Below are 13946 nucleotides of genomic sequence, written 5' to 3' on the forward strand. Positions count from 1 at the left end.
AGCGGTTGTTTACAGTGGAGCATCACGGTCATTGCTGTTTCTTTGACAAATGGACGGGCGTGTGATTGAGTTATCTTCTGTCCTAAACCCTATGTTTCTTTTGTTTGTTCATCCATGTCTTCCCCAGCCACATTGCTCGTAGAAGGCTAACCACTCTATGTGATACAAGATAAATTGATTTTATTTATTTATTTATTTATTTTTAGAGTGGGGACCGTTCATTTACATTGTGTTGCCGCGTAATTTCTTTGTACAGCCATACTTCGACAAAAAATTTTGATGGGAATATTTAAAAGAGAACCAGGCCTTTTGTGCTATTATCCTATCCAATTCTTAATGTGTTAATAAAGTAATAAGATGGATTTTCATGGATAAAGGCCGACGTCGTGTTTTGATTTTTCTGTTACATGATTCGACTGAGATAAAATTTTCTGTTGGACTTTACGAGAAATTTCGCGAGGGTCAAATGAGGATAGCTTTACATTGCCTCCCTCATGTATACGTAGTACAGGAACTATATACAGGGTGAGTCACTAACTATTGTCACTACGAAAATATGATAGGAGCTGAAAAGTGTGGGACAAAAGTTGAATGGGACAACGTGGGCCATAATGTGACGTTGGTTTCTTGTTGCTAGGCGGGGTCGCTTCAGTGATATGAAGGTCAACTTTTTTTTTTTAAATATGATGCTATAGTTTGGTACTTATTTTCTGATAGCGTCTATCGAGACGAATCCAATGATGTGTAATAGGTCAACGAAGGTTACAAAGGTGGTGTGAACGACCATTTACAGAAGGTGTTCGAAGTGATGACTATTGGTATCAATGCAGTGCTGCAATCTTCTTATCATGGGTTGAGTGGTATTCCTTATCACACCCATACTTATCGAAGCACATGCTCTGACAATTCTCTCTCGCATATCTTCAGGTATATTTGGAGCATCTTTACAAACACTGTCTTTTACGAATCCCCACAAGAAACAATCCAGAGGCGTCAAGTCTGGCGAACGATGCGGACGACGCATCTCCTCCGCGTCCAATCCAACGATTTGGGAATTGTCTCTGGAACTCCTTTCTGGCCATCTGCGAAAATGTGCCGAATACTTATCGTGTTGACACCACATTCTGTTGTTTGTTCCTAAAGATGTTTCTTCTAGTAAGAGACCTAATGTTTCTTGCAATAATGTGGTGTACTTCCAACCATCAATATTTCCTTCGATGAAATAGGGGCCTGTAATTCTGTCCTCCAGAATCCCGTACCATACATTCACCGACCGCAACTTGCCGCAGCCAACATGGCTTTTCAGTTGCCAAGTAATGCATCTTATGCAAAGTAACATTTCCATGTTTCGTGAATGTAGCCTTGTCATTAAATAAAATCAGATTAACAGATGTGTTATCCCTCTGAATCTGGAGTCCATCGGCAGAATTCAATGATACGCATACAATCCCTACCAGTTAATTCTTGGTGGAGACTGATATGGCAAGGATGATATTAATAGCGGTGCAAAACACGAACAACAATACTCTGGCTCATACCAGATTCCCTTGCGATTTAACGCGAACTAACCCAAGGATCTCGAACCACAGTGGCAAGAGTACCAATTTCCATTTCGTCGTTAGTAACGTTCCTTTGCTGGATATGTTTCCGTTGCGTTAAAGATCCAGTTGTTCTCAATTTATCGTACACATATTTAAATGTACGACGTGTAGGATGACTACATTGAGGATGTCTTTCAGCGTATGAGTCTCTAGCTCTCACTGAATTTCTTTGGCATTCTCCGTAAATGAGAAGCATATCGACTTGTTCTTCGAAGGAATACATCATTCACATTCGCTTGATTTACATGTCAATGGCACGTTAGATGGATACGCCGTATTCGGCGAATATTTATATTTGCACGATATACGAGACAGAATTGTCAGAGCATGTGCTTCGATAAGTATGGATGTGATAAGCAATATCACTCAGTCCATGATGATTGCAGCACTGCATTGATACCAATGGTCATCACTTCGAACGCCTTCTGTAAATGGAGGTTCATGCTACCTTTTTGACCTTCGTTGACCTTCAAAGACCTTACTGTTACACATCATTGGATTCGTCTCGACAGCAGCTAACAGAAAATAAGCACCAAACTATAGCATCTCAATTAAAAAAAAGAAACAAAGTTGACCTCCAAATCTCTGATGCGGCCCCACCTAGCAACAGAAAACCAACGTCATATTATGGCCCACTTTGTCCCATTCAACATTTGTCCCACAAACTTTTCAGCTACTATCATACTTTCGGAGTTATTCTAGGTGGCATTAGTTAGTGACTCACCCTGTATATAGCTCAGGAGGTCACAATTCAGCTTTTGCTTTCCCCTCGCCATCAGAGATTACATCTTTTTGTTAGCATGGACATTTATTACTGCATTGCACCTGATGGGGGCAGCACGGTGTCTAAACGAGTCGCGCTAATAAATGTTAGTAAAAAATGACTGAAACATTAAAAAGTATTTCACATATTTATAATACAGTCGTGGACCTCAACCAGTTCCATTCAGTATGGATGAGTTTAAGACAGCAGTGTCAGACTGATGACGAAATCTGGTACTAGGAGGGGCAACGTTCCAATGATCTGCAATTCCGACATTTCTGAATTGATCACTACATCGTATTCGGAGCAATACCCATACTAAGTGTTCAATAAACATGTACAAATCTTCTTGCAACCAAGAAGAGCAGAGGAGATGTATTTATAAACTATTTCAAAATCTCTAAGTTAAAGTTCCTTTCAAGCTCACCATTTCTATGTCACGGTAAAAAGTTTGTATGAATGAAACTCACTACGATGAATTGAATGTAGTCAATAAGTATGATACCAATGAAGATACACTGACAGGAAATGGTAACAGCGAAAACGGTTCAGAAATGTTCAACCTACTTCGCAACGAGTACGTTGTGTCAACTGAATATTTGTGCCATGACGCGACCCGAAATCAGATTTTCTTCTTTCTTGAGCAAATCCTAAGGATGGTCATGATTTAACGCCCCGTCGACGATGAAGTTTTTAGAGATGGAGTACAGGCGCAAACAGCGAAAGGATGATGATGGAAATCTGCCGAGTCCTTTAAAACTTATCATGCCGACATTCTGCTTAAGCTATTTATGAAAACCAAGAGAAACATCAGGAGCACTTTAAGCCAAAATTTGTACGCATACGATTTTCAAAAATAATACCGTGGGTCTAGGACATCACATCCCTGGATTCAGTGGATCCACTGAAGAATTTATTTCTTGTTGCGCTAATTAGCAATATTGTATGCAGTCAATTTTTGTAATAAACTAATACTACAATGAATATGTAGTAGATTTCAATTTGTAATTTGTGTACCACTTTTATATATTCAACACCAAGTAAAAATGAATTTTGTACTTAGACTGTAAAAAGGCTTCATTTCGTTTCATTCTTTTTCTGTTTTAGTGTATGGTAAACGGGAAATGGCGGATAACCAGCTAGTTCCCTAATGCAATTCATTTCATGGCCCACACGTTTTATGACACTTTTACCAGCGAGAGGTCACAACTGTTGAAAGATTCATTATCTTGGTAAACGGGTTTTGTGCTTTATGTCAGTTTAGATTTTCTGTTCCTCTTTGATACAGGACGCCATCCCTCAGGTTCATTCCATTATCGATACATAATGAAGAAGAAAAAGGACATAGTTCTGCATAACGTTAAGTCCCTACCAGAAGAGGCACGTGTAATGCCCGCCTTTCGTTTCTGCGCTCCAGTAGTTTGTGGGGACCTTCCTTTTTCATCTTCAGACACTTCTGAAGGTGTTTTGCGATCAGTGTTTCGACATCATCACCTTCATCTGAAGCTCCACCATCACAGATAATAGTGGAACTATACTGAACTCTACTATTTCGTCGGGCGGAAATAAACGCCATAGAGCTGGAGGAAGCCGATCACAGCAATATTGCCATCAGCTTCACTTCACTGTTGGGCAATAAAGTAATAAGCCACTGTACGTGATCGGCGTCCATCGCACGTCGTTATTCTAGGATTTTGAATTCCTACCTATAATTTGTACCGCCACAACAATTTACTTTCAATTTATTGAACGATTTGTCACTGCACGCTTGGCTGCAATAAGGCCTCAGAAAGTAGGCCAACGCATGAAATGTATCAAAATCATTTCATTAAGTAGTTTTAGTGGCAATGTAGAGAACCTTAATGCAGCGTATCCTTACTACGCCAAGACGTTTAGGTGCCTATCGCAATTTTTTTCTAGGTATTTCCGTAAAATATATGTCGCCTGAAAACAATCGTTCTTTCGAGACTATTTGTAGTTGTAGAAAATGCACTTAGTTGCTCAGTTATCTCAGCAACCAGCTATACGCTGTTTAAAACCTTCCGTTGCGTTGTGCTGCATTCTGTTTCATAGGATTTATGTATGTTCTAAAAATCACTGCACGTTTTCGTCGCAGGATTGATTCATTTCACATCATCTTCACATTCTTCTAATAAATTTCAGTTTTCCATTTGATTTTGATGAACGTGAGACGAAAGAGTGGATAATGAGGAAGTCTTAAGTAGACTAAAACGGTATAGCACAAAAGTAATTTTACAGACTGAAATAATATGCAGAACATAAAATAAATCAGTTCTATTGTAACATGTCGACATGGTTGACTTGTGTCAGCATGGTTGCCTCCTTAAGTAATTTGATTATAATTAATTAACACTTGGCTCTTTTAAGAGATCCATCTTAATCTTCTCTGAATGCGGTTAATGGAGCACACCAAGTAAAGCACACGTGACACCCTGCACTCTACATTCAGTTAATATTAAAGAATGTTGTGTTAGGACAGATTTCGGAAGAACTATTATGGGGATGTGTTCATCTGCAAATCAGGTATTTACACTTTACCAACACAAAACATAAAAGCAGTTTTCTTACGGACAGATGGATCAAGCACGACGCAGTAAGACCAGACACACAGGGAACTTCTCCTTGGGATGCAAAATGTCGGCTTTGACAGATGACGCGATGAACATGGCTACCTTATTACCGAAGTGATCGTTCACCTGAGGTTTAAAAATAGGTCTGAGCATCAGGAAATCGCTTCATCTACAAAGGACGCCTACATAAACGTTGTACAGCGATTGTGCACCCGTAGGAAACGAGGAGTTTGGAGCGAGATGGGCATCTCCGTGATTATTGTGAAATAAATAGTAGAAGTACGCAAAACTCGGTGTCAACATGTTCTTGCGATCTAGCAGAAGTGCAGTGTCTAGTAGACTTGTCGGAAACTTGTGTACAGTATAATGCAAACGAAATCAATAAGAGAGAACATACATACAAAACAAAAAACTGAATCGCCATTTAATTGCCACCCAGTCCAAGAGCAGAATACGACAGTTTCAAAATTAATAAAACCTCAGCTACCATGACACAGCCTAGCAACAGCCTTTGTATGCAGGACATATGAAAAATAAGAGCGATCAGAAAGAGATGACAGCTACTCCATATATGAAACGCAAGACACGACGATCGATCGTCAGCTTCATTCGAGCTGTGTACTTGAAGTGTAGAGTGCAATACAACAAGAAGTAATTTAATTGACACCCTAGCTGCAAACAGGCGTTGATATACATCGTTGGGGACATATTGAAAATGTGTGCCCCGACCGGGACTCGAAACCGGGATCTCCTGTCTATATGGCAGACGCTCTATCCATCTGAGCCACCGGGGTCGCAGAGGATAGTGCACCTGCAGAACTTATCCCCTGCACGCTCCCCTTGACACCCACATTCCCAACATGTCCACACCACTACAATCTTAGTGCGCGTAATAGATGTTTGCCCATCACACTCATTACTCGTGGCGGATTAATCTACCAAGTCCCGTACGAGTTGGGGCATAGTGTGTGCGTTCGCACAAGAAGGTCCATGGCCGGGTAGCCATATTTTAACTATATATGAGGGTAGTATCTGTACCCTCGGTGGCTCAGATGGATAGAGCTCTGCCATGTAAGCAGGACATCCCGGGTTAGAGTCCCGGTCAGGGCACACATTTTCAACATGTCCCCAATGATGTATATCAACGCCTGTTTGCAGTTAGGGTGTCGATTTATCATTTCATTCTAGAGAAGCTGCACGGTCATTAGTGGTATCTGTTCTTTTGGGAACAGATACTACCTTCATATATAGTTAAAATATGGCTACCCGGCCATTGACCTTCTTGCGCGAACGCACACACTATGCCCCAACTCGTACGGGACTTGGTAGATTAATCTGCTACGAGTAATGAGTGCGTTGGGCAAACAGCTATTGGGCGCACTACGAATGCAGTGGTGTGGACATGTTGGGAATGTGGATCTCACGGGGAGCGTGCAAGGGATAAGTCCCTGCAGGCTCACTATCATCTGTGCCCTCGGTGGCTCAGATGGATAGAGCGTCTGCCATGTAAGGAGGAGATCCCTGGTTCGAGCTCCGGTCGGGGCACACATTTTCAACATGTCCCCAATGATGTATATCAACGCCTGTTTGTAGCTAAGGTGTCGATTTAATTATCATTTCATTCTAGAGAAGCTGCACGTTCATCAATGGTATCTGTTCTTTCGGGAACAGATACTACCTTCAAATATAAAAAGTAATTTAAGTCACACACGTAATTTAAGGTGTATACTATGTCTGAAGAGGCAACGGCCTTGCCGCAGTGGATACACCGGTTCCCGTGAGATCACCGAAGTTAAGCGCTGTCGGGCGTGGCAGGCACTTGGATGGGTGACCATCTACCCGCCATGCGCTGTTGCCATTTCTCGGGGTGCACTCAGCCTCATGATGGCAATTGAGGAGCTACTCGACCGAATAGTAGCGGCTCCGGTCAAAGAAAACCATTATAACGACCGGGAGAGCGGTGTGCTGACCACACGCCCCTCCTATCCGCATCCTCAATGAGGGTGACACGGCGGTCGGATGGTCCCGATGGGCCACTTGTGGCCTGAAGACGGAGTGCTATGTCTGAAGAACAGACCGCTTTGATTTGGGGCTTTTTATATGTAACTGAGGCAACGCAGGTCAATGGTCACAGATTCCTTCTATAGTCTTATTTACACCACATACTTTAGTATCCGACAGCGAATCGAATGCCCAGCCTAGCGCGGGTATTGATATGGAGGGAAGGTCAGGGACACTCGAGCTTTCTTTCACGGTCGTAGCTTGCTCCCATAGAGGGTGCTGGCCGCCGCCACTACCGCAGTCATTTTGCGCGGGTCCGTCCACTGTCGGATGAGTACCTATAAATACAGCAGTTCTCGCTATTGTATGAAACCATCGATAAGCACCATAGAAATTAAAGTGAACGATCTTGCCTGTGGCTACATTTTTCGAGGCTCTCCCTGAACTGTTTGTGCTTGCTTACGGTGACTTTCACTATGCTCTTATCTTTGCTTCTGGCTAGCCGTTCACTTCGGTGAACCCTGCCGTTATCGATCAAAGCAACTGCCTGTTTCTTCCACCAGTTTCTGCGTCAACACGAGAGCGAGTGATTATAAGCTGTGATCTGTCCTGCCGAGTAGGATAAAAAGCGTACATTTTGCATGGAATATCGATAGTCCGCTATGTAAAATGACACTGTATGCTCTGTGCAACGTCAGGAGTGGGTGTTAGAAGCGCCACCATGTCTCTCAATGGTAATCAGCCGCCAGCAACCTGCGCTACGAAAGCCTTCGACTGGCAGTTTCGGTTGAGCCTGAATTTATCCAGCTCTCTTGTACACTACCGGCCATTAAAATTGCTACACCAAGAAGAAATGCAGATGATAAACGGGTATTCATTGGACAAATATATTATATTAGAACTGACATGTGATTACATTTTCACGCAATTTGTTGCATACATCCTGAGAAATCAGTACCCTGAACAACCACCTCTGGCCGTAATAACGGCCTTGATACGCCTGGGCATTGAGTCAAACAGAGCTTGGATGGCGTGTACAGGTACAGCTGCCCATGCAGCTTCAACACGATACCACAGGAGTAGTAACTGAGGTATTGTGACGAGCCAGTTGCTCGGCCACCATTGACCAGACGTTTTCAATTGGTGAGAGATCTGGAGAATGTGCTGGCCAGGCAGCAGTCGAACATTTTCTGCATCCAGTAAGGCCCATACAAGACCTGCAACATGCCGTCGTGCATTATCCTGCTGAAATGTAGGGTTTCGCAGGGATCGAATGAATGGTAGAGCCACGGGTCGTAACACATCTGAAAAGTAACGTCCACTGTTCAAAGTGCCGTCAATGCGAACAAGAGGTGATCGAGACGTGTAACCAGTGGCGCCCCATACCATCACGCCGGGTGATACGCCAGTATAGCGATGACGAAGATACGCTCCCAATGTGCGTTCACCGCGATGTCGCCAAACACGGATGCGACCATCATGATGCTGTAAACAGAACCTGTATTCATCAGAAAAAAATGACGTTTTGCCATTCGTGCAGCCAGGTTCGTCGTTGAGTACACCATCGCAGGCGCCCCTGTCTGTGATGCAGCGTCAAGGGAAACCGCAGCCATGGTCTCCGAGCTGATAGTCCATGCTGCTGCAAACGTCGTCGAATTGTTAGTGCAGATGGTTGTTGTCTTGCAAACGTCCCCATCTGTTGACTCAGGGATCGAGACGTGGCTGCACGATCCGTTACAGCCCTGCGGATAAGATGCCTGTCATCTCGACTGCTAGTGATACGAGGTCGTTGGGATCCAGCACGGCGTACCGTATTAGCCTCCTGAACCCACCGATTCCATATTCTGCTAACAGTCATTGGGTCTCGACCAACCGGAGCAGCAGTGTCGCGATACGATAAACCGCAATCGAGATAGGCTAGAATCCGACCTTTATCAAAGTCGTAAACCTAATGGTACGCATTTCTCTTCCTTACACGAGGCATCACAACAACGTTTCACCAGGCAACGCCGGTCAACTGCTGTTTGTGCGTGAGAAATCGGTTGGAAACTTTCCTCATGTCAGCACGTTGTAGGTATCGCCTCCGTCGCCAACCTTGTGTGAATGCTCCGAAAAGCTAATCATTTGGATATCACAGCATCTTCTTCGTGTCGGTTAAATTTCGCGTTTGTAGCACGCCATCTTCGTGGTGTAGCAATTTTAATGGCCAGTAGTGTACATTGCCACACTGTGATTGCTTTAGACTTCGCCTGTGACATATTTTGTCATCGGCTGACATCTCTGCTCCTCAGTCTGTGTTTTCGATCAAGCAGTGTAAATATATTGGCATAGTCCTCTGTGATTCATGGTGGGAAGCAGAATAACTACGTCTGGTTACAGTTATTTGCACTTTCTAGCTGATATTCACAGCAACTACAGTTAACATTAAAATGTTTCCGTTGAAAAGTAAGTTTCTTAATTTGCTTATCGTTTGACTCTTAGTAACTTAGTCCGCAGGTTGTGACCTAGTAGCTAGTGTTGCTACCTCGGGATCACGGGGCCCCGGGTTCGATTCCCGGCCGGGTCTGGGATTTGCTTCGCCCGGGGACTCAGTCTTTGTGTTGTCCCCATGATCTCATCATCCTTCGATAAGTGGCGGCATTGGAGCTGGTACGGGCGCTGATGACCTCGATTTTGAGCGCCCCACCAACCAACATCATTATCGGCAATAATTTATACCACTGCGTTCGAGTGACTGTTTAGTGCTGCGCGATAAGATACGCTAATTTCACCATAAAAATTCAGCAACAGAGATTTTCTACTTGCGTGACTTTGTATCTCACAGTACTTTCTACTTACATGGCGACTAATAGTATTTGAAAATCAATGACTGGGACTAGTTTTCTAAATCAGAAGAACGAAATTCTTAAAATACTAAAAATTGACTCTGTAGATTCTGGAGTGCTGCTGACTACAAAACATTTTTAAAATGTATCAGAGCCCACAGTAGCTGAATGCATAGTGTAAGACTCTTGTATTTGCGAATACGTTGGTTCGAATCTCACTAGAACCAACGTTTTTAAAACTTTTATTTCAATTCCATATTTATCAACAAATTAAAATATTGAATCATTTTTAATAAAAATATCACTGATCACACGCAAATGCGACTATTCACGACAAATTTCAATTTTAGTACAAAAGTGTGAAACATTACATGGAAAATTAAAACTATATGTACATGTCACAGCATGGCATTTATAGCCTGCCAGAGAGATAGGAGAAATGTATAAACAGCAATGGGGATTGTTTTGAACAAAATATTGTTTGTCAGTTTCAAACAACAGATTTGTAATTATTGCAACCAAATTCCAGTTTCACACTTCTATATCTGGTATGTTGTTGAGAAACAGATAAATTTTTTCTAGACCTTTTCCCGAAAGAAAAAACCAGTCTCGGTTTCGCAGCCGAGACTGTTTTTGTTCTGAAAAAGTTTTAAACCGGTTGCTGTAACAGCCTGCCACGATGGAAAGGAAAAATGTTTGTTTTCAGGTCCACATAAATTCACACCGCCAGTATGAAGAAGCAAGATAAAAATGGAGAATATGATGTTTACTGCAATAGTTACGTATTAATATGAAAAACGTGGAGTTGACTATTGTCTGAAATATGTGGCTACAACATTTCAAAGTCCGTAGATGTACGTGTAACTCAATGAATATCTGCTAGTGCGATTCGATCCCCAGTCATTTCTGAAACTTTTTTCTGTCTCTTACCGCTTCTGTCACCTCTAGCAATGAGGTTTTGAATGTGAAAAATTCCAAATTGTTGTGTGGTTCACACCAGCGTGAAAGTCTTTATTCCCCTACAACCGACTGGGTAGATGAGTTCGAAATTGTAAAGAAGGCGAGGGCGTAACCACCTCCACCAAAAGAACCATACCTGGTCAAACACCGTAGTGCTCAAACCAACCTCCAAGTTGAAGACAGCGTTACTGTTATTTCAGATGTTCTTTACTCACGAATCGCAACTGATCCTGCTGCTAGATGTATCAATGTGCAGGGGATTCGCGAGGATGTTCAAAGGGAGCAGCACTGTCGACAGTTTCTAGAAATTCCACTAGAAACTCGAGGGAAGATGGATGCTACGCTCAGGGAAAATGTTACGACCAACTCGCCATGTTAATTTCATCATCCGTCAAAGTCAACGCCTTACACTGGTCAGCTAGGACATTATGACCACATACCTAATAGCCGGTATGTCCGCCTTTGGCACGGATAACAGCGGCGACGCGTAATGACATGGAAGCAATGAAGCCTTAGTAGGTCGCTGGAGGGAGTTGGCACCACAACTGCACCCACAAGTCACGTAGTTACCGTAAATTCCGAGGAGGGGGACGATGAGCTCTGACGACACATTCGGTCACATCCCGGATGTGTTCGATCGGGTTCAGATCTGGCGAGTTGGTGGTGGTGGTGGGGAGGGGGGGAGCAGCTCATCAATTTGAATTCGCCATTACGTTCCTTGAACCACTCCATTATACTCCTGGTCTTGTGACATGTCGCATTATCTTGTTGAAAAATGCCACTGTCTTCAGGAAACATGATCGTCATAAAGGGGTGTTCTTGACCATCATGTTGCCTTGTATGAGCCCCACTAGACCCATGGATGCCCACTTGTATGTTTCCCAGAGCATAATGGAGCCGCCGCCAGGTTGTCTCCATTCTATAGTACAGGTGTCAAGGAACTGGTCCCCTGGAAGACGAGGGATTCGCTCTCTCCCATCGGCTTGTTGAAGAAGGTGTCACGATTCATCAGACCATGCAACACTCTGCCACTGCACCAACGTCCAGTGCCGATTTTCACGTGCCCATTTCAGTAGTAGTTGCTGATGGCATGTTGTTAATTGGCACATTCATGGGTCGTCGGCCGCGGAAGCCCATCGTTAGGAGTGTTCGGTGCACTGTGTGTTCAGTCACATTTGTACGCTTCTCAGTATTAAAGTCTGATGTTACTTCCGCCACAGTTCGTCCCAGGTCCTGCTTTACTAGTCTGCCCAGCCTACGACGTCTGACAACTATGTTCAGGGGTGACCGCCCAACTCCTCGACGGGTGGATGGGCTTTCACCTTGGTTTCGCCACGTGTTGAAGACATTTACCACGGCACTCCACGAACACCCGACGAGCGGTGCTGTTTCCGAAATGCATGTGCCGAGACTTCAGGCTGTCACAATCTGATCTCTACCAAACTCAGATGGATCGCGCGCTTCGCCATTCTACACAAGGACAGCACGCTTACTGATACTACATGCACCGCGCATGTGCCAGACTAGCAACCTCTCCTCCTCAGGTGACGCTGCTATCGCCTGGACGGGTCCATATCGATAGTAGCTCGGTGGTCATAATGTTCTGGCTGATCAGTATACATAGTATAGTTAATTCAATTTATTTACACTCTAACAGCATCACGACCAATGGAAGCATTATTCATCACAGTCACGATGTACAAACGCAGCGACGTTAGAGCGTCGTTGAGGTATTTACAGTTCAAGACAAAGCCACCTGACACCAGGCACCAAAGCAGTGTTCGTCGCACAGAAATGTGGAGTGCAACGTGGTGACTTCACACGTGTACTCCCCAACGTTAGGCGACAAGAAATGTAAGCAATGCCTTACAAAGCAATCTAATGTTTTCACGGTGCATTTCTAACTTGTAGAATTCTTGGCTATCCGCTGGCGTCACGTCATAAGTTCTCCACGATGCCTGGCAAACAGATTTGTTGCCATCTTCAGATGGTTCCTGGTGAGTGCTGCTCCGCACTTGTCAGCGTCCTATGTACGTCGGCCATTATTTGCTCCATCACTCGGCTCCTGTCGGGTGAGAACCTCATTGCAAGGGAATCATGGAGCAACACAGTGTTTAATGTGTATATAACCTCCTCCCCCCCCCCTCCCACACACACACACACACACACACACACACACACACACACACACACACACACACAAGACCTTGACCGTACTAGCTTCAGGAAAGAATGATCTAGGCCTTCACAAACCAGAGGTGTACCATATCGGCAAAGCATACATTGGGGAAACTGTATGCGCGTTAGAAGAGAGGTACTGTGAACACTGACGCCACACTGAATGATGCCAGGCCATCAAACCAGCAATGGTGGACAATAGCATTAAAACTGACCATACTATACATTACAGCAAAACTAAGATACTTAGGCAGTACCCCTCCATCCTGGATTGCGTGATTAAAGAGGCCATTGCAATCGGAGTCCAAGACGATCACATTAAGACGATAAAGCACTCTGTCTTCAGGCCACATGTGGCCTACCGGGATCATCCGACCGCCGTGTCATCCTCAGTGGAGGATGTGGATAGGAGGGGCGTGGGGTCAACACACCGCTCTCGGTTGTAAGGTGGTATTATTGACCGAAGCTGCTACTATTCGGTCGAGTAGCTTCTCAATTGGCATCACGACACTGAGTGCACCCCGAAAAATGGCAACAGCGCATGGCGGCCTAGATGGTCACCGATCCAAGTGCCGACCACGCCCGACAGCGCTTAACTTCGGTGATCTCACGGGAACCGGTGTAACCACTGCGGCAAGGCCGTTGCCACATTAAGACGATAGCGGCCTGCAATTCAGTCAGTGAACTAAGTAAAAGAGAAGGGTTTCCATGCAATGGCGTCCACACCCCACGATGATAACTCGGAAACTAGGCATCACAGTTCGCAGCTGGGCGTCGCGACCCTCACCACTGCCACCAACCACTGTGCTAGTTGTGCGGGGAGTGACGGAAGGGGACTGATGCTGCGGGCAATGGCCAACGTATAGAGGGCGCCACAAGAGCAGGGCAGCGCTGGTCAGGAACCACCTGAAGATGGCAACGAGTCTCTTTGTCGAAATACAGCGGAGAACATACAACGTGACCCAGTGGCGGACACCCAAGAACTCTATAAGCTCTCTTGCAGAGTTCCAAAACAGGGTACTAGCCG

The 13946-nt window shown here is 44.4% G+C and overlaps 1 protein-coding gene and 2 pseudogenes across 2 annotated transcripts in view; 1 reads left to right on the top strand and 2 right to left on the bottom strand.

Moving 5' to 3' along the window:
• LOC126461788 (uncharacterized) overlaps nt 1-13946 on the bottom strand; it is a 425449-nt gene that overhangs the window by 190154 nt on the left and 221349 nt on the right. The gene's annotated exons all lie outside the window — the stretch shown is intronic.
• On the top strand, nt 6697-6813 carry LOC126424881 (5S ribosomal RNA; annotated as a pseudogene).
• Nucleotides 13449-13566, bottom strand: LOC126425313 (5S ribosomal RNA; annotated as a pseudogene).

This window comes from Schistocerca serialis, chromosome 1, assembly GCF_023864345.2.
Source record: "Schistocerca serialis cubense isolate TAMUIC-IGC-003099 chromosome 1, iqSchSeri2.2, whole genome shotgun sequence".
Lineage (NCBI taxonomy): Eukaryota > Metazoa > Arthropoda > Insecta > Orthoptera > Acrididae > Schistocerca > Schistocerca serialis.